The sequence below is a fragment of the Tenrec ecaudatus genome, chromosome X, assembly GCF_050624435.1.
Source record: "Tenrec ecaudatus isolate mTenEca1 chromosome X, mTenEca1.hap1, whole genome shotgun sequence".
NCBI lineage: Eukaryota > Metazoa > Chordata > Mammalia > Afrosoricida > Tenrecidae > Tenrec > Tenrec ecaudatus.
Window position 1 is genome coordinate 47,427,959 of NC_134548.1, and position 18,765 is coordinate 47,446,723.

General features: G+C 39.6%; 1 non-coding gene across 1 annotated transcript; it reads left to right on the plus strand.

Moving 5' to 3' along the window:
• Positions 1-18,408: 18,408 nt before the first annotated feature.
• LOC142435427 (small nucleolar RNA SNORA61) lies at positions 18,409-18,529 on the plus strand. Its single transcript, XR_012781485.1, has one exon. It is a non-coding gene; the product is annotated as a small nucleolar RNA SNORA61 (small nucleolar RNA).
• Positions 18,530-18,765: the final 236 nt, after the last annotated feature.

Sequence of the window (18,765 nt, forward strand, 5' to 3'; positions counted from 1 at the left end):
TCAAAAAAGATATGCCAACCGCAGTAGAGCTGTTGACAATGAAATTGTGTCATTGAATGATGACCTTTTGCAAGAAGGAGCTGGCCCACAGCCTCAATATTTGAAATTTATACTCTGGGATATTTTATTTCCTCTAATAATCAAGATACCACTGTTTCATAGGTTTTTAGGCACGAGAGCTCAGTTATTGATGTAGATCCCAATCATTTTCTCTTCAGTGGGCCCTTTAATACTCATCTTAGATGACAACATATCTTCTGTTTTAGAGCTCTATTGGAGAAATGGAAAAAATAATTTTGAATGGTGTTTGAAAATTTAAGTTGGATACAAAGAAGTTTCTGTCAGAGCAAGCAAAACACATTAGAAACAACAACTAATATTGGCTTGTGAATCTTTCTCATTTTAGGGAAACAGCCAATACGTATTGTTTTTCATAAAAGTCCTTTTTACTCTTAATGTGTATTACACTTCTATAAATTTTATCATTTTTGAGGGTCCTAGTCACTATTTCTTATTTAGTTTTTTAATTGTGTGTCAACAGGGTGAAGTTTTACAGAGCAAATCAAATTTTCCATTCAACAATTCATCGAGCATTTTATTTCATGTCACAATGTGAGTGGTCATCTAGGGTGCAATTTTAGCATTTTAAAGTTTTTATTCAGGTGAGGTCAGTTCATGGTGTTTAAACAGAAACAGGAATAATGGAAAAGAGACCTTTCCTGAGTGAGTGCGGCCCAATGATTGAAACTGGTTTTTAGCTTTGTTGAGCACAGTTATAATGCAAGGGCCTTGGCCCAAAGTAGGAAAGCCACAAAAAATAGATGTGGTAACCAAATGGCAATGTGCTATATTTCTATGGGAACTATCCCTTTCAGGTGAGGATAATGTCCGTATCATCTACCCAAGATGTTAACTCCCCAGAATCTGGTTGACATAGAATGGGGAGGGTTTGTTTTCATTCATTCCCTTTCCAACTTCTAACCAAATTATGACTTTGTTCAGGTAGTGATTCTTGAGATCTTGATTAGTTTAATGTAATCATTGAAGGTGATATTGGTGAAGAAGGTGGAATATACCATGAACTGTGGTAAGAACAAGCAACGCCCCAGAATGTTCCTTTGAAGCGAGGATGGCAAGATTTTGTCCCAAGTATGTGGGAACTTTTATTTGGAAGGACATCATGGTTGATCAAGTAGAGGGTTAACCAAAAGGGTCAACTAGGTGTATTGACCCAGTGGCTGTAGCAATGGGCTCGAACTTGGCACCAATGTAAAAAAAAATCATTTTATTGGGGCCACATACAGCCCTTATCACAATCCATTTATCCATCCTTTGTGTCAAGTGCATTTGTACATTTGTTTCCATCATCATTCTCAAAACATTTTCTTTCTACTTGAGCCCTTGGTATCAGCTCCTCATTTTCCCCTTCCCTCCCCACCGCCCTCCCTCATGAACCCTTGATAATTTATAAATAATTATTAGTTTGTCATATCTCACACTGGCCGGCATCAACATGGGCCAATGGGAAACAAAGACATTTTCTGAGAGTTCCTAGAATTGTATCTTCCTTGCTCTGAGGTCCAGCTACAGGATGTCAGTCTGTCGCTGGATACAAATAAGTGAGCATTTCACTCTAGTGTTAGTGTCAGAATGGTGAAGTGGACATAGTCTGTAGCCTTGAAAGGTACCTTAATCAACCAGCCATAAAGTCTGAGTTTACTTTACAATATAGTTTATCACTATTGAAGAGAGTTTGAGCTGAATTTTATGCTTTTTACAGCTGAAGACACCCTATCTCTGATAAAGTTTATTACCAGGAGTGGGGTAAATCAAGCAATAAATCTTCTGAGGTGAAATTGGCTGACTTAAAGATATAAGACAGAGGGAAACCTGGAAGTTTTCTATCCTTTCCATACTAGATGGAAACAATTGGTCCTTCTTCCAGTTAAATGGTATTTCAGCCAATTCTATAGCATTAGAAAATTGGTATGAAAAATTCAAGCACTAACCAGTTCATGTATACTCCCAGAAGCTTTTCCAAGGATGAGAAAAACTTCAATGCTTATGCCCGGATGTGTCAACACAATGGTTGTTTCTTTAAGAGAGAAGAATGATGAGATGCATGATTGCTCAACTGTCCAATCTTTTTCACTACCAGAGTAAAATTCCTTACTGTCCCTGCCTAGCAATATATCACATATTCACAGATTACTGATCATTGGTAGTATTTTTCCATTATTTTCTGCAAGAGAGTATTTAGTATAGTTTCTGTATCTTGTATATTATATAAACATTGTACATTTAGATGCTTGTTTTTGTTGCTGTTAGATGCTATTGAGTCAGCTCCAACTTATCATAACCCAATAAAGAACAGAACAAAACACAACACTGCCTGGCCCTGCACAATCTTCACAGTTGTTATGTTTGACTCCATGATTTTAGCCACTGTCTTATAGTTTTAGTGTCTTCTAATCTGAGGGTTTATGACCAGGCAATCTATTAGACATTTTCTGCTGCTACTCATAAGATTTTCTGTAGCTAATCTTTTTAGAAGTGGACTATCTTTTATTTCTGCCTAGTTTTTTTTTTATCTTGACACTTTGCTGAAAATGGCTCACTCTGGGTGGTGCTACCGGTGTTTGAAATACCAGTGCCGTAGCTTCCACTGTAACAGCAACGTACAAGCCACCACAGTATGACAAACTGACAGATGAATGGGGATTTATGGGCTTAAGATGTATAATTTGCAATTTTAGCCACCTATTGTTGGATCACCATGAACTATACTCTGACCCGATAAAGAGGACTCAAGGTCAATCAGAGGGATTGGAATTTGTGGTGAAATCAAATTGCTTGAATATGGCTCTTCGATCCATGTCTTTGTAACTCTGATGAAATGATTGGGTGGGACCATAGGAATAGGGTGTGTGAAACACTGAGCGGCTTGATCAGTTTTGCCATTCCTCTGTGTCTAAGACAGCTATCTCAGAAACAGAAAAATACGCTGTTTCTCACACTGCGCTTGTTTTCTTTCCATTTGAATTTGGGCTGGCTTTGTACCTTGCCTGAACAAATAGAATGTGGCAGCAGTAATGTTTATGAATTTTCAAGGCCAAACTTTGAAAGGACTGGGAACTTTTGCTTTTTCCCTGTTGAAAGTCAGGCGCCCTCCATGGAATATGACTATGCAGAGCCTCTATTCATGCTGTGAGAAACCCAGCATAGTCATGTGGAGAGACCACATAATAAAGCATGAAGGTGCCAGTCATGCGAGGAATTGATGTTAGAATTTCAAGTCCAGCTACAAGCTAAATGCAGAGTCAAATGCAGCCTGAATTCCTGACCTACAGAATCCTAGCAAAAATAAATCATTGTTTTAAGTCATTAAGTTTTAGATTAGTGTATTACACAACAACAGATAGAGGAAGCAGAATTAATAAGTTTCTCTACTGCTGGACTTCTCAATGCCTTTAATATACAAATACGCTTTGAGTTTATCTAAAGAATGACAGAATGCTTGACAGGTGGAAACCTCCTCTCCTGTTATCAGGGTGGTTAAGTCCCATTGAGTTCATTTTAACTCATACTGACTCATAAATTTATGTTCTGCAGGTCAGACAATGGGAAGGTGCCCTGAAGTATATTAGACAGGGGTTGGATGTTCTCTGGCCAGCAGAAGTGACAGGAAAGACGTTTGCAGAGCAAGCATGCCCCCAGAGGTGAAGTTGGCGTTTGAGGGTAAATCAAAGTATAGGTAGCAGAGAGTGTTCCGTTCATGCGGACTAAGAAAATGATCTCACAAGAATGTGGCAGGTGATAATGTAGGAGGAAGAAGAGCCTCAGGGAGGTGCAGTACAGTGTTCTCACACACACGCACAGCAAGGTCACGGGGATCTGGCATCATGAGGAGATACAGCAGGCAGGCCAAAGGCTGGGATCAGAGATCATGAAGGCACCTCACTCGTGGCTGAGATGGAGCAGAACCCTAGCTTGTGGGGGCTAGTGACATGAGGGGGATCACCGAGGACAAGGCCAGGCCCCAGTCTAAGTGGGTTATCAAAGAAGGCTACATACTGATGGAAGATAGGAGCGAAGAACTTAGGCCTAATGTTGCTGGGAGAGGTGTTGGAAAAGGCTGGTTGTCGATTCCTTTTGCTAGTTTGGATTATTGTTTCCAATGTATTGATTTCTCTCTCTAATAGAATAATGCATTCAGTTACCTTGCCACGTGACTTCACAGTCTGCACCTTACTTATTAGAACAGACAGGCCACTACTGCTCTGCCTCATTACTGCTTTGGGGATTTGCTTTGGCTCAATATTCACAGATGTGCTATGAACAGATTTAAGTGTGTTTGTGTGATGGGCTTGCATTTCTAGCACTTCTGTCATTTGCCACAAGACATGCCCTCAGTAGGGGTTTGTCCCAAAATGAATTTCAGAATATACTCAAACCCCACCTACAACTGGTCTCCAAGCCCCGCCAAATCTCAACTGGTTCCAATAGAGCCAAAGGCAACCCACAGATGTTTCAAAAGGAATAGCTGCTTGTAGTTATAAAATATCACATTTGGGGGAGGTTTGTTAACAGAGTTATTGTAGCGATAGATGGTTTATGTAACTCTGGATTGGGAATGAGAGATGAAGCACCCAAGCAGTTTCTTAGAACCTTACCTCAGGGATAAATTTTTAGCCAAGGCGAATAATAGCAGCAGGGAAGAATATACATCTTAGAAAAATCAATCCACACAAAACCAAAAGGGCAGCAATTGCCCAAAAGCAAAGTTTGAAAGGCAGAAAGGGGCAGGGAAGAAGGATGAATGGAAATGGAGAACTGAGGGAGGAAGTGAAGAGTGTTGTTACAGCGAAGGGATTGCAAGCAATATTGAGAGAGAGAGAATATATATATATATATATATATATATATATATACTAATTTTCTCTCTAAGCATTTGTTCAAATTACAATAAAATGTTTCTTTAAAATGCATTAAAAGATGTTCCAGAGTGTCTCCACCTTAATTCCTTATCTTCAGGCATAGCAACAGCTCAAATGTATTGGGGCCTTGGTGGGAGAGTGCATTTCTTTCTTATAAAGGGGACATATGGCTACCCATCACAATTGTCAGGCACTGATTTGTAAAAACAGGCAGCAGGATGGAACCCAGTGGAAGGAGGAGAAAGGGCACTCCAGAGAGGTCCATGAGTGGTCCTTGGCTTTGCTACAGGATGCAACAATCCAAACAAGAAGTGGTTGTCTTGAAAAATGATACGTGGATAGAAAGGGTTTGAAAAATTAGAAACAGAAAAGACTTCCCAATGATTCTTAAGCTTATTACAGCATACAAATGAGAACCAATTTTCAAAGAGGTGGGCAGTAGCAGAATGAGGAGTAGAGGTTGATTAGGTCTGTTGGCCCAGGGCAACTCATTAAAAAGCGACAGCACGTCCAATTTCCACTGCCTGCCTCCATTGCCACGTTAGCAGCTTCAGAAGGAAACTTGGTATATATTTTTTAAAATGATCATTTCTGAAATGAATTTGCCACCAAAGCTTTTATTACTCTGGTAGAAACACAGTGGGACCATTCAACTGCGTTTGGATAGAGGTACATGGAAACACCTCTTCTTAGCATTAAGGCATAAGATCTAAAGATGGACATTGTACCTCTATTTTTGTTGCTGCTCTGCCTTTGTAATCCTTCTAGTCTACAATACACTATAAGAGATGAGGTAAGACATCAGATGCTCATTCGTTCTGTGCTTTTAAATGTGAATTCAGCAAGGTTAGCTCTTCCCTTGATGTTGGTGATATGGAAATACAGGCCACATTGATCTTTGAAATTATGCTTTTTAAATAGTGCCTATCCACATATTGACTCAAGATTAAAACTGTGATTGCTTTTGAGCATTTTTAAAGAATATTTAACTTCCAAAATTCTCTTCCCTCCTTTGAATGTGTTAGTCTAAATTTCATCATTAGATGTAGGTACCTGAAATGTATGTTGCAAGCTAATGCTGTACCATATCTCAAGTATCTATAAATATATATATGTATATATATATATACATTTTACAGGTTTTTCATTATCATGAAAATAATGCAAACTTATTATAAAAGTGTACTGCATGCAAATAAATAAGTGTAAATAAGAGCAACATAAAAAATCTGTAACCCTAACATTGTGAAATACTGTTAACATCTACATGTATATATGTTCTAAATCTGCACATATGACATATAAAGCTAATAGTATCCTCATACATTTGTCATTACATTGGTTCTATAGTTTTGAGTTTTCCTTTTTTAATAAGTGACCACTCCATCAATTAGTTGGTATTCAATTGAGTGCATTTGTTGTGTTCACTGTGACATTTATTCTTGTTCCATGCTGGGGCTTTGCTAAGTGGGCTTTTGATTGAGCAGTTCTTTCACTCTGGCTTTATAATGTGTGCATATATACTCATTGTGTATGAACTAGGATCTGTTATTTGCTACCCTTTCTGGAGAGAATGATGAATCCAATTCTGAAGTTTAGGTGTAGCCTCAGTTTTGATATGTATTTGGCCATAAACTTAGATGCTACACTGTCAGGTACACCAAGTGTATTCCTCTCATGCCACTACTTGCAGAACATGTTGATAATTCTTTTATAGCTTCTTTGAGTGTAGAAAGACATCAATTCATAAATGACCAGCAATCTATGAGCTAATCAATGACACTATAAACAAAATGCCCTTACGCTGTGGGAGGCTCATAACAAAGATGTCTCTAAGGTGAACCAGAGGTAGATAAAACACATAGATTCAGGAATGTATTTTAGGCTTGCACTTAATCCTAGCTTCAATCTAAGAACAATTCATCTTATGACATGACCCTGCTTGATAGTCACGCTCATGAAGGAAACACGAAGGTATGTGTGTGCTGTAGAAAAGTGCGGTGAAGAAATTAGATGGTGCCCAGCTATCAGAAAGTCTAGCATCTGGGGGGTTAAAGGCTTGTTTTCAAACCAGCAGCCATCTCAGTGAGACATCAATTAAGCCTCAATGGAAGAAGCACACCAACACCTGTGATCCAAAGATTGTAAATGATATAATGCAAGTCCAAAGGAGAGAATAGTATCAGAGCTTCAATTGTGAGATTCTGCTGTACAGAAGGCTATGGATGACAGTAAAAGCCCAAAATATATATGCAGGATCTGCACAGGAAGTTCCCTCCAGTGATTTTCCTCTAACCATAATTGAGGAATGGGAATAACCTGGTTAACAGAGTGTTGGAGAGACAACTGTAGTAGATTAAGAGGATAAATCTCACTTCGATGCTGAAAACTCTGATACACTTTGTGCTTGATCTTATTTTTAATATTTTTCTGTTTTGTCTCATATTGAAGTTTGTCTCTGTTGTATTTTGTCAATCTTGTTAGTCTTCTTGACTCTCTGTTGTATATTTCTCTGTTTTTTCAGTATAGGAAACCCAGGGTGGGTAAATCTGTAGAGACAACAACTAGAATAAGGGTTTTTTGGGGGGTGGGGTATGGCAGGAGTGGTGGTGGGAGGGAAGAGGGGATTGATATCAAAGAGAACAAGAAGGAAAAACAATTCGAAACTGATTGTGCTAGTGATCACCCAACACGGTGTGATATGCTTGAACTATGGAATGGTATGATGTCTGCATCGGGACCTAATAAAATGGTCTGAGAGAAAAATCATATCCCCGCAACCTGTGAAACAGATGCTCAGGGGAGAATGGGTTCCAGTAGAAACCAACTGACGGATTCCTGGGAGAGGTGAATGCATTGGACTAGTCAGTCCTTAGGGTTCACCCCCTGGAACAAGAAATGCTATGCTCACCGGCTCAGTGGCACAGTAAGTATTTGCAAGTGTCAGGAAGGGCAAGCAGCTTGTCTTGGCAGCAGCAGAGGAGCCGGCAGGGGGAAAACAGACGGAAGGCAGATTTCTTTGGAGGACCTGGACACAGAGCAGACCAACCTGAATTTCCCGACTCACGAAAAAGATCCTGGAGGTGGTTTTCCAGTAGGGGACCGACATAAAGACAAGGTCATTGAAAGTTGATTGTGTTACTGTTTAGCTGTACCTGCAGCTCCCATTCTCTAGTGTGATCATTCTAAGAGCATGCCTACTTATATTCCTGATCTGCGGGAGTCTGGCCATGTAAGCTGTATCCAGCTTGTAGTGCTTGTATCACATCCTGCCCCACTGGGAAGGTGTGAGGTGGGCCAATTCTGGCTTCTTGAAATAATTACTTCCCACTGTTCCCTGAATAAAGAACAACGGAAAAAGAACAACTTATTGGAATTGTGGATAATGTGCAGATACTGCCAACCAAAGCCAAACCAAACTCATTGCTATCATGCAAATCCTAAGTCATTGCCAACAGAAGGTATTAAACTAACCGAATCGTAGAAGAGAAGTACTTTCCAACTTTAAAGAGAGCATCTTTCTTCCTTTTTTCTATTCTTTAAAATTTAACACAGATTATGAGCACACAGCATGCGTGCACCCCCCTCTCATACTTTGCTGGTGTGGATACAACATGATTACTTATGAAAGAACTTGGTAATATCTGAAGAGATTGCATATATATTTATCCTTGGAATTATTAATCCCACTTCTAAAAATCTACCCCCAAAGTATAATAGGAAAAATATAGAAAGCCAAGATTGTTGACGAGACTGATTAAAAACTGGTTGTACATCCATACAACTGCATAACATGTAAGTATAAAAAAAAGTCCTATCTCTTTTTACTCTTGCAGAGTGGTTTCCAGAATATATTATTATGTGAAAAAAGCAAGAAGGAGCAAAATGTGTATGTTTTACCATTTAGCTAGGAAAGCGGCTGTAAACACACACACACACACACACACACACACACACACACTTACATACATAGACAGATATGTGCATATAGGATGGGATTCAAAAAGTTTCTGGAGAGCCCACTATCCTTTAATTCGATTCTTCCATTAACTTTTTGAAGACCTCTCATAAAATGTGCGTACATACTTGTTTAGCAGAGAAGGATAAAGCATAGCAAACATTTTTTTAAAGGTTAGTAATGGGATGAGCAGCAAGAAACCTTAAGAACTGGTAAGGGATGGAAGAGATGGAAGTAGGACTTTTCTGAATATACCTTGTTTTTTATATTTGACTTTGGGAACATGCAATTATATTACACAATTATGATACAAAATTGAATTTAAACAGCAATCTCTAAAAATAATCTGAGAAGCAGACTGTATGATACAGAACGCAGCATCAAAATCAGAAAAAGACTCAGTAACACCCTGCAGTACAGAGATGGCATAGCCTTGCTTGCTTAGAGAGAAGAGGATTGTAAGCATTTACTAATAAAGATCAAAGTAGAGCCTTTAGTGCGGATTACATATCACCATAAAGAAAACAAAAATCCTCACAACAGGACCAATAAGCAACATCAAGGTAAATGGACAAAATATTGAAGATTTCAAGGATTTCATTTGACATGAGTCCATAATCAGTACTGATGGAAGCAGCAGTCAAGACATCAAATGACATATTGCATCGGCCAAATGTGCTATAAGTATCCTGTAACAGAGCTCTCTAAAATGTTACAAAGGAAACAGGCCACTTTGAAAACTAAGATGTGCTTGACTTTATGCTATTTTTCAATGATCTTATATGCATGTGGATAAGAAAGAACTAGGAAGAAATGATGCATTTGAGTTGTGGTGATGGTGAAGAATATTGGATATATTATGGACTGCCAGAAGAACAAACAAATATGTCTTGAAATAAGTATAGCTAGAATGCCTCTTAGAATCACGGGTTGTGCCATATGTCTCACGTTATTAGGCGGGGCCAGCGTCTGGAGAAGGATCTAATGACCGGCGAAGTAGACAGACTCTTCGTGACAAGAGGAAGACCCTCGAGGAGATGCATTGGCACCGTGGTTGCAGCAATGGGCTCAAACACAGCAGCAATTGTGAGTGTGGTACAGGGCCAGACATTGTTTCATTCTGTTGTACTATGAGTTGATGGTACCTAACAACAACAACAACAACAACAACAAAAGGAACGTGAAACAGATGACACAAACGGTTTATCCAGCTTTGGTATAACCACACAGACAGACATTTTCAACACGATTTAAATATAGTAATTTGGTTTTGTTAGGTTCTCGGGTGGGAAATACCTCGTTTCTTGGCTTCACATGAGAAAGCATTCACGCCATAGCCTGGTTTGTAATCCAAGTGAGTTTCTACAAAGGACGGAAGAAATTTCAGGTTTAACCGTCACTGAACATGGGCAACCTCATGGGACTGCGCACCCACACGTGGTGGCCCGAGGCCAGCGAGACTGCAGCACATCTGAGCTGAAGGGCGAAGAAGATGGGGAAGATGGGGAAGGCGGGGGAAGGCCACATAATCTCCTGTTTTTGGTACTTGAGCCTTTGGCTGGGAGGCGTGGTCGAAGATATTGGTCTACCCCATTGGTTGAATAAAGCCCACCTGGGCCTAGTTTGGGCCCACCCAGGTGTACCTCCCACCTGGCTTGGGCTTGAATTGGTGGATGCCCCTCAGCCTTTGTGGCTGGCAGAGCTTTGCCTGGTTCTTTTCCAACCTCCTGTAGTGGTGGCTTCCAGGCAAGGAGCGGGAGGCCCTGGTCCCTGTTTGTAGGTACCTGTTTTACATCATTAAAGGGATCTGTGCTACGGATGAGAAGAATTGTAAACATATCTTGGTAATTAATGTGGGTGGCGTTATTCTGACATTGTTCGTTGTGACTTGTGGGTTAAGGCAAATGAATACTTATGTTGGGGTTGTAGGAACCTGAATTTTTGTCATGAAAAAAGGAGATAGAGGTAAAATATAGATGAGATTGTGTAAAACCTCGTATTACTAAGCTTGACTCAGAAGTATCAGCATAAACCCATGTTGGTTCTCCTTTTGAAAACAAAATGTATTTTCTAGTTGTTCAAGGCCTATTTTTCTTTTTTTGGTCTTTTCAGCCTACAACCAATGATAGACTTTGGAGACATGAATATCCCTTGAGTGCACATTTGTAATTTTTGAAGATCGTTTTACTTTAAAAGCAACCTGGGTTCCATGGGAAAATAGCTGATACTTGGACTGGGTCAGGGAATGCACAAGGCTAGAACATCTTGTTTTGAGTCCTTGGGCAGTGCAAACAATTAATGTTCTCAACTTCTAGCTGAACGATTGGAGGGGCCAGCCACCCAGAGGTGTCTGGGAAGAAAGGCCTAATGCTTTACACCTGAAAAATGAGACCTCAAAAGCCCGTGGAGTACAGTCCTCCTCTCACACAGGGGAGTGCAATGAGTGAGAATCAACTTGACAATAAATCGTTTCGATATTAAACTAGGACACGTAGAGCCATTCCAAGATGACTGAGGACTTTTCAAAAGGAAATGCAGGCCACATGAGGGACAAGTGGATTACCATTAAGTGTAAAAATGGCAGTGGATTGAAATATATATGCTTAATTTATATACTTAGCCTGAGATTTTCAAACAGAAAGCTCATTAGCAACCTTTAGATGATGTTAGAGCAGCAATGCATAATTTTCAAAACGAGTACACAAAAGAAAAAAGATAGCATTTATCTTGAATCTGCTACATAAAAGGCACTTTATGTTAACCAAATAATCACTGATCAGATATTTCATCTTTATAGAAGCATATTAACTATTATAAAAAGAAGGTATGATAGAATTAGAACACTACTATTTTGTAACTTCTAATGGCATACCGGATCCGTAAAATGGTCACCTGTGACCATTTTCATAAAAAAAGAGTAAACCACACTTTTTTGATCTGATGAATGCTTACAATATCATGCATTAAAGATTATTGTCAAAAAATGAACCCATACTAGATTAGACCTTACTTTTAATTACCATTTTATAGGAAATACAAGGGAATGCCATTAAAAAAAGGCTCTCTCATACCCCCCCCATCCTTTTTATTGGTCTACCATATATATCTCATATGTATCACTGAGTTTATTCTGGCCCCTGCCATATTACCTGGACCTCACCCAGGGACGTATGTATACAGTAGCTTCTTCCCTATGCCCCTTTTGAATTTTTTGAGTTAACCTCCGCGAACTCAAGTTATATTTGTCCTTTTGTGCTTGGCTTACTTCACTTAGCATAATTTCCTCCAGTTCTTCCCATGCGGCGATGTGCTTCATGCGTTCATCACTGTTTTTTAGGGATGCTAATACTCCATTGTATGTATATACCAGAGTTTTTTAATCCATTCATCTGTTGATAGTTCCCTGCAATTGGGAACTGTGCCACGATGAATATTGGGGCACAAATGTCTGGCCGTGGTTTGTTTTCATCTCGGCTGGTATACGCCCACTAGGGGGATTGCTGGATCATATGGTAGCTCAATTTCCAACTGTTTTAGATCTGGCCAAATCGACTTCCATAATGACTGTACATACCTACAGGTCCATCAGCAGTGGACAAGAGTTCCTATCTCTCCGCATCACCTCCAACACATGTTACTTTCTGATTTCTTGAATTGGGCTATCTTTGAGGGTGTTAGGTGGTATCTCATAGTTGTTTTAATTTGCATTTCTCTTATGGATAGAGATCTGCAACATTTTTCATATATTTATTGGCCATTTGAATTTCTGCCCTTGAGAAACTCTTGCTCAGGTCCTTTGCCCAACTCTTGAGTAGACAATTGGTTTTCCTTGTTGTAGGTTAGCAGAGTATTGCAGATTTTAGTAATAAGACCTTTGTCTGATGTGTCATTGCTAATCCTCTAGTTCTTGAATGCTTCCTCCCTTCTCACTATCATGATCCCAGTTCTACCTTACCTATTTGGCTGGACCGGCATATGCACACTGGCACAGATAGGAACTGGAAACGGAGGGAATTCAGGACAGATGAACCCCTCAGGACCAGTGGTGAGAGTGGTGATACGTGGAGGGTGGAAGGAGGGTGAGGGAGAAAGGGGAAACAGATTACAAGGATCTACATATAACCTCCTCCCTGGGGTACAGACAACAGAGAAGTGGGTGAAGGAGCCATCAGATGGTGTAAGATATGACAAAATAATAATAATTTATAAATTATCAAGGGTTCATGGGGGAAGGAGGAACGGGGAGGGAGGGGAAATGAGCTGATACCAAGGGCTCAAGTAGAAAGCAAATGTTTTGAGAATGATGATGGCAACATATGTATAAATGTACTTGACATAATGAATGGATGTATGGATTGTGATAAGAGTTGTAGGAGCCCCCAATAAATTTTTTTTTAAAGAAGAAAAGACACTCTCAAAGAGATGGATTGATCGAGAGCCTGCATTAGTGGGCTGCAGCATAACAACCATTGGGAGAATGGCATAGGATAAGGCAATATTGTACATAGGGCCACTGTGGGTTGGAGCCAATTTGATGGCACCAAACAATAACAAAAACAGGAAATACCAGGGGCAAAGAAACATGTTAAACAACATCATGAGATAAAACAGGAAAATCCAGACTGTGGAAAACATTATGAGATAAATATTTGACCTATCAACAAAACAATCGCAAGACAAAAATTAATGGAGATAGTTAAACTTTGAAGCAAAGGAGAACAGATGTGATGCAACATTCTCATTTGGATTCTGATTGAGTTAACACACTGCAAAACCACAAATATTACAGCACCAGAAAGATTCGAAGAGGAATGTAATATTTGATGATATTAAAATCATTGTTAGTTTTTATATATGATACTTTGATTATTTTCTGGAACTAAATACTGAAAAATTTGCAGGTTTCATGATAGGAAACCTTGGATTTGTTGGAAAATAATCCTGAGAGTAGGGTGGGATGAGGAGGGCAGTGAGTGAGGCAATGAAGGAAACAAGGCTGACTATGGGCTATTAGTTGCGATTGTAGTACTGACAATGAGTGTGGAAAATACCACGGACAGCTAAAAGGACAACCCAATCTGTTCGGGAAGAAATACAGCCAGAGTGTTTCTTAGTGGTTAGGGTGTCAAGACTTTGTCTCACATACTTCGCTCATGTTGTCAAGAGAGACCAGTCGCCCGAGAAGGACATCATGCTTGGTAAAGCAGAGTGGCAGCAAAAAAGAGGAAGGCCCTCATCAAGACCAATTGACTCAGTGGCCACAACAACGGGTTCAGCATAGGAACAATTGTGAAGACGGTGCAGGACCAGGCAGTGCTTTGTTCTGGTGTGCATAGAGTTCCTCTGTCCGGCCACTGACTCGATAGCACATAACAATAACCACAAGAGATGATTGTTATACATGTCACCGAATCATAGCGAGTAGGCTTTATTCTCTCAAAGGAGGAAGGAATTTTGAGGACTAGAACACAGGAGGAAAATTCAGTGTTGCCAGGCTGCTTCAAAGTCATGAGTAATCTTTAAGAATTCTAAATTACTCTTCTAATTTCAACAGCGTGTTTTCCTTCTGTTTTGGAATCTATAAAAAGCGTCATATAGAACTGAGACTTTCCCGAGAAACTTTATATATTAGCTCAGATTTGATGTAGAACTACACCATCCTAAGTGTATGAATTTGCTAGGAAAAGTGACATTTTAAAATTGTAGTTATGTATGAATCATATCCCTTGTTAGAGTTCACTGTTTCCTCTACACAGTAGCCTATGCTTTTGAGGAGTTGTATTTGCTAAAGCCTGTGTGCCTTATTTCTTGGTAATCTGGATGAGAATCAGTAAAACACTACTCATTTGCTGTTTTTAGCTAAGCACCAACTTTTCTGTGTAGATTGCACCCCAGTCTACTCTTTTATTCCTGACCTTCCTGGGGTCTTTTTCCAAATCAGCAATTTCTTCTCTGGCTACCTCACTGTAATCTCCAACTGAATCTACTGATACTGCATCCTTCTTACTTCTTCTGAAGTGCTTCTTTCTTGACAATGCTTAGTACTTGATGACCTCAGTCCTGCAAAATGCTCTTTGTGTTCGTCCTTCTTTGTCTGTAACTGCAGGCCATTTGGGGAACTGTTTACAGTTTCAGATTTCCAGGCCTGCCACTTCAAAAGAAGAAAAGTGAAGTTCTCTTTTGAACTCCGTGGGGATGTAGTCATTGGGAACTCTGGAAGACAGGCAGAAGAGGGCCTCATTGAAACCTCTAGTTTTACAAGGGTCTCTGTATTTTGCCTTTCATTTCAAAGTGACTGCTGAGTGAATCAAATAGTTTTAATTTAGGAGTATAATTTTATTGCATATAGGAAATATATGACTTCTTTTAATAATTTTATTAAATGGATGAGTAAAAATCATCAAAGCATCCTTGGTAGCTGTATAATTTGAATTCAATGTAATCATCTATGCCATTGATAGATAATCAGTGCTACTTCCATATCTAAATTAATTGAATGAATTGGGATGTTATTCCTCAGACATCTGTTTATTATCTTCAAGCACATTAATAATAGACATTAATAATAGCTTGTATTTATAGATCATTATTGTATTCAAACATTTAGATTGATGTTTTCTTCTAAGTTTAACTGGTTTAAATATGTGTTTATATCACTGAATGTCTGCAGACAATTTCTTTCAGTAATACCCTTAGACTTGTTAGGGTATCTTCCAAAGAAGGATCTATTCAAATCAATGGCTGTTGAGGGGATCTACTGGGCTAGGCAAATTAAAGGCAGAAAGGTCAGCTTAGAAAGGTTTGATGACTTTTTGTGGGGGAGGGAAGGTGACTCCAAAGGGTTCATTGTGAGAGGATTTCTTACAGGATGCAAGATGATCATTGGGCTATTATGAAAACTTCTGCATGGCATTGAAAACTGCATTGGTGAGTGCAAGGCTTGGAAAGCTGCACCATGCAATGGTGTTCCATCATGACAATGCACTTGCTCATTCTTTTTTTTTTTAATTTTTTAAATTTTTTTGCACTTGCTCATTCTTTGAGGGTAACAGGGTTTGCTCTAAGATAATTGCACTGGAAAATCTTACCTATCCATCTTGCAACCCCAATCTTGCCCCGACAGACTAATTTTTGTTCAACAATATTTAAAAGGACCATGATTTGAATTCCGTGAACATGCCCAAACTGCCGTTCTATGTCAATCGAACAGCACAGAATTCTTTAGGAGAAGGTTGAAAAAATAGAAATATCACCTTTAGAAGTGTGTGGGTATAGACCTAATTGGGAGGTATGTCGAGATAATTTGATATTTTGTTTAATGAAGATTTGTGCAATTTGAAATAATAATTTCTGATTTATTCTCATACACAGGGTGCCATGAATTAGAGGAAAGTCAATGGTGTCTAACAACAACACAGCTTTAAATTTACAATGGCTTTCTTGTAGACAGCATATAGTTTGGTGTTATTTCCTTTTCCAATCTGGGAATGTTTTCTTATTGGTGTGTTTAACCATCACATTTAATTACTGAAATGCTTAGGTTTGGTTCTATCATCTTAACATTTGTTTATTCTTTGTCTTCTCTGGTTTGGTTTTTCTGCTCCCCTTTTCCTGCTTGCTTCTGGATCATTTAAATTTGCTTTGATATTATTTTGTTATTGTAGGAACTCCCTTATTTGGTCCCATGGCTAGAAAGATGTTATTCCATTGTAGATTTTCCACATGTAAAGTCTCTGCCACAGGTTGCAATTAGCATCCATTTGGGGGCCAAAGGCCTGGAAGAAAAGAAGGGAAGAAAAAAAATTAAAATGTGTTCCCTCTCCCTATATGAGTTCCTTCTTCAAGATTTGATTCCCTTTCCCAGTTTGCCGGATTTTGTTTACATTTCAGAGTCTTTAGGCATTTTCCTTTATATATTTTGTCCAGAATTTTCAGATGTAATCAACAAGCTTTCTTCATTGGGGATGGCACTGGGAATCTCTTTTCAGTTCACTTTTGAGTAGAGAGCACATGCTTCATACGTGGTTTATAATCTCTTGGCAAGTTCCAGGATGAGCACAAAACTTTAAACAAATAATAATCCTATATTCAGCAGGAGGCAGCACTCACAAATGCATGAATTTCTCATGTGTCTGGTGGCGTAGTGGTTACGCTATCACTGAAAGGTCAGCAGTTCAAAACCACTAGTAGCTCCGAGGGGAAAAGATGAGATTTTCTACTCCTGTAAACAGTTAGAGTCTCAGAAACCTACTAGGTCATATTTTCTATGGCAGTGAGTTGAGCTATAGCCTCAAGGATATGGGAGTCATTAATCTTGGTAACCCGTGGCTTCAAATTGATACACAGAGACATGGATCCTCAGCTCCACTTCTCACCTCCTACCTCATTCTTCCTTTTCATTTGGGGTTCAGAGATGGTCTGACTAATGATTGATTCATTCTAGGTGTGGGGCCAGTGCTGCTGCCATGATCTTGTGTGGTGCCATCCTCAGTGGCAGTGCTTCCAGTGCTTGCTAAATTTGCCTTGCTTGCTTCGATGGAAGATGACTTTTCTCCCTGGTAGTGTCTACAATGTTTTAGTAGGCTCCCTGCAGAAATTGCATGGGGGCCACGTCAGACCTCCTTTGGCTACCCAAAAGAAGAGGAGAATCCAACTCCACATTTCTATGAGGAAGAGGTCAAACAAGCCTCCACCCTCTAAGTTCCTTTCGACTATCCATCCATCAACCAGCCATCCCTCTGGCAACAGTCTACTTCTCTGCTGGATTTGACAATACATTGGAGTGGTCACACAGAACCCGGGTCATACTTAACAATTATGAGCATTTGTTAGGGAAGTTAACAAGTCACAGCAAGTCAGGATCAGAAAACATTAAGGACGTAGTTAATTTGTCACCGCATCTCTTCTCAGCTATGGTGGAAGGCACATCTCTCCCTCTGGTCCTTGGCCTTTCAGTCATATGGTTCTTAGCTCTCTGGCCTCCTCAGGAAGAGTTACAAGAGTGTTGTTAGCTCTGATACTCATGGCCAAAGGGCATCCCACGTGGCAAGCCTACCTGCGGTCTGAATGCACTCAGTGGGTCTTCTCTTTCAGTGGACAGGAAGCCCACTGGCTCCTGGTCTCTACTGCCACCATAGTGCCTTCTGTATGTTTTTTTCCTGCCATTACTTCTTCATGCAGGACTCCCAGCTCCTCTTTCTGCCAGTCAAGGGACTCTTTCTCTTCTTGCTACTTATCCCCAGAGGAATGGTAAAACTGACCAATCATCTCCTTAGGGTCCTCTGCACCTTATTTGTATGTTCCCAACCCGTCATTTTTTGGGCGTTACAAAGACTATGAAGAAAGAAATCATACCAAGTAAATTATTTTCGATGCACTCCTGATACTGGATCTTCTGCAAACAAACAAACAAACAAACAAACAAACAAAGCCCCCCAAGATAAATCAACTTTATAATAGATCGAAGGAGCCCTGGTGGCAGAGTGGACTGCCATCCATAAGATCTGCAGTTTGACTCTTCGGACTCCTTGCCCTTCAGATCTAAATATTGGTCTGAGTGGCTGAAAAAGAAGGAAAAGTAAAACTGAAGTGGACTTGGAGTCTTTAATAACTTACAAGTTCATTTCAAACAAAGGAAACAAAAAAGATCTGCAGTTTGAACTTACCAGCTGCTCCTCGAGAGAAAGATGGTGGGTTTTGCTTCTGTATAGATTTACAGCCTTGGAAACTCACAGAGGTAGTTCTATCCTGTCTTATAGGGTCACTATGAGTCAAAATCAACATGATGGCAGTGAGTATATTAGATTGATGAGTGTGAGAGTCATTTGTTTCTATTAATCAAATACTCTCTCCATTCTCAGCTCTTCGTAT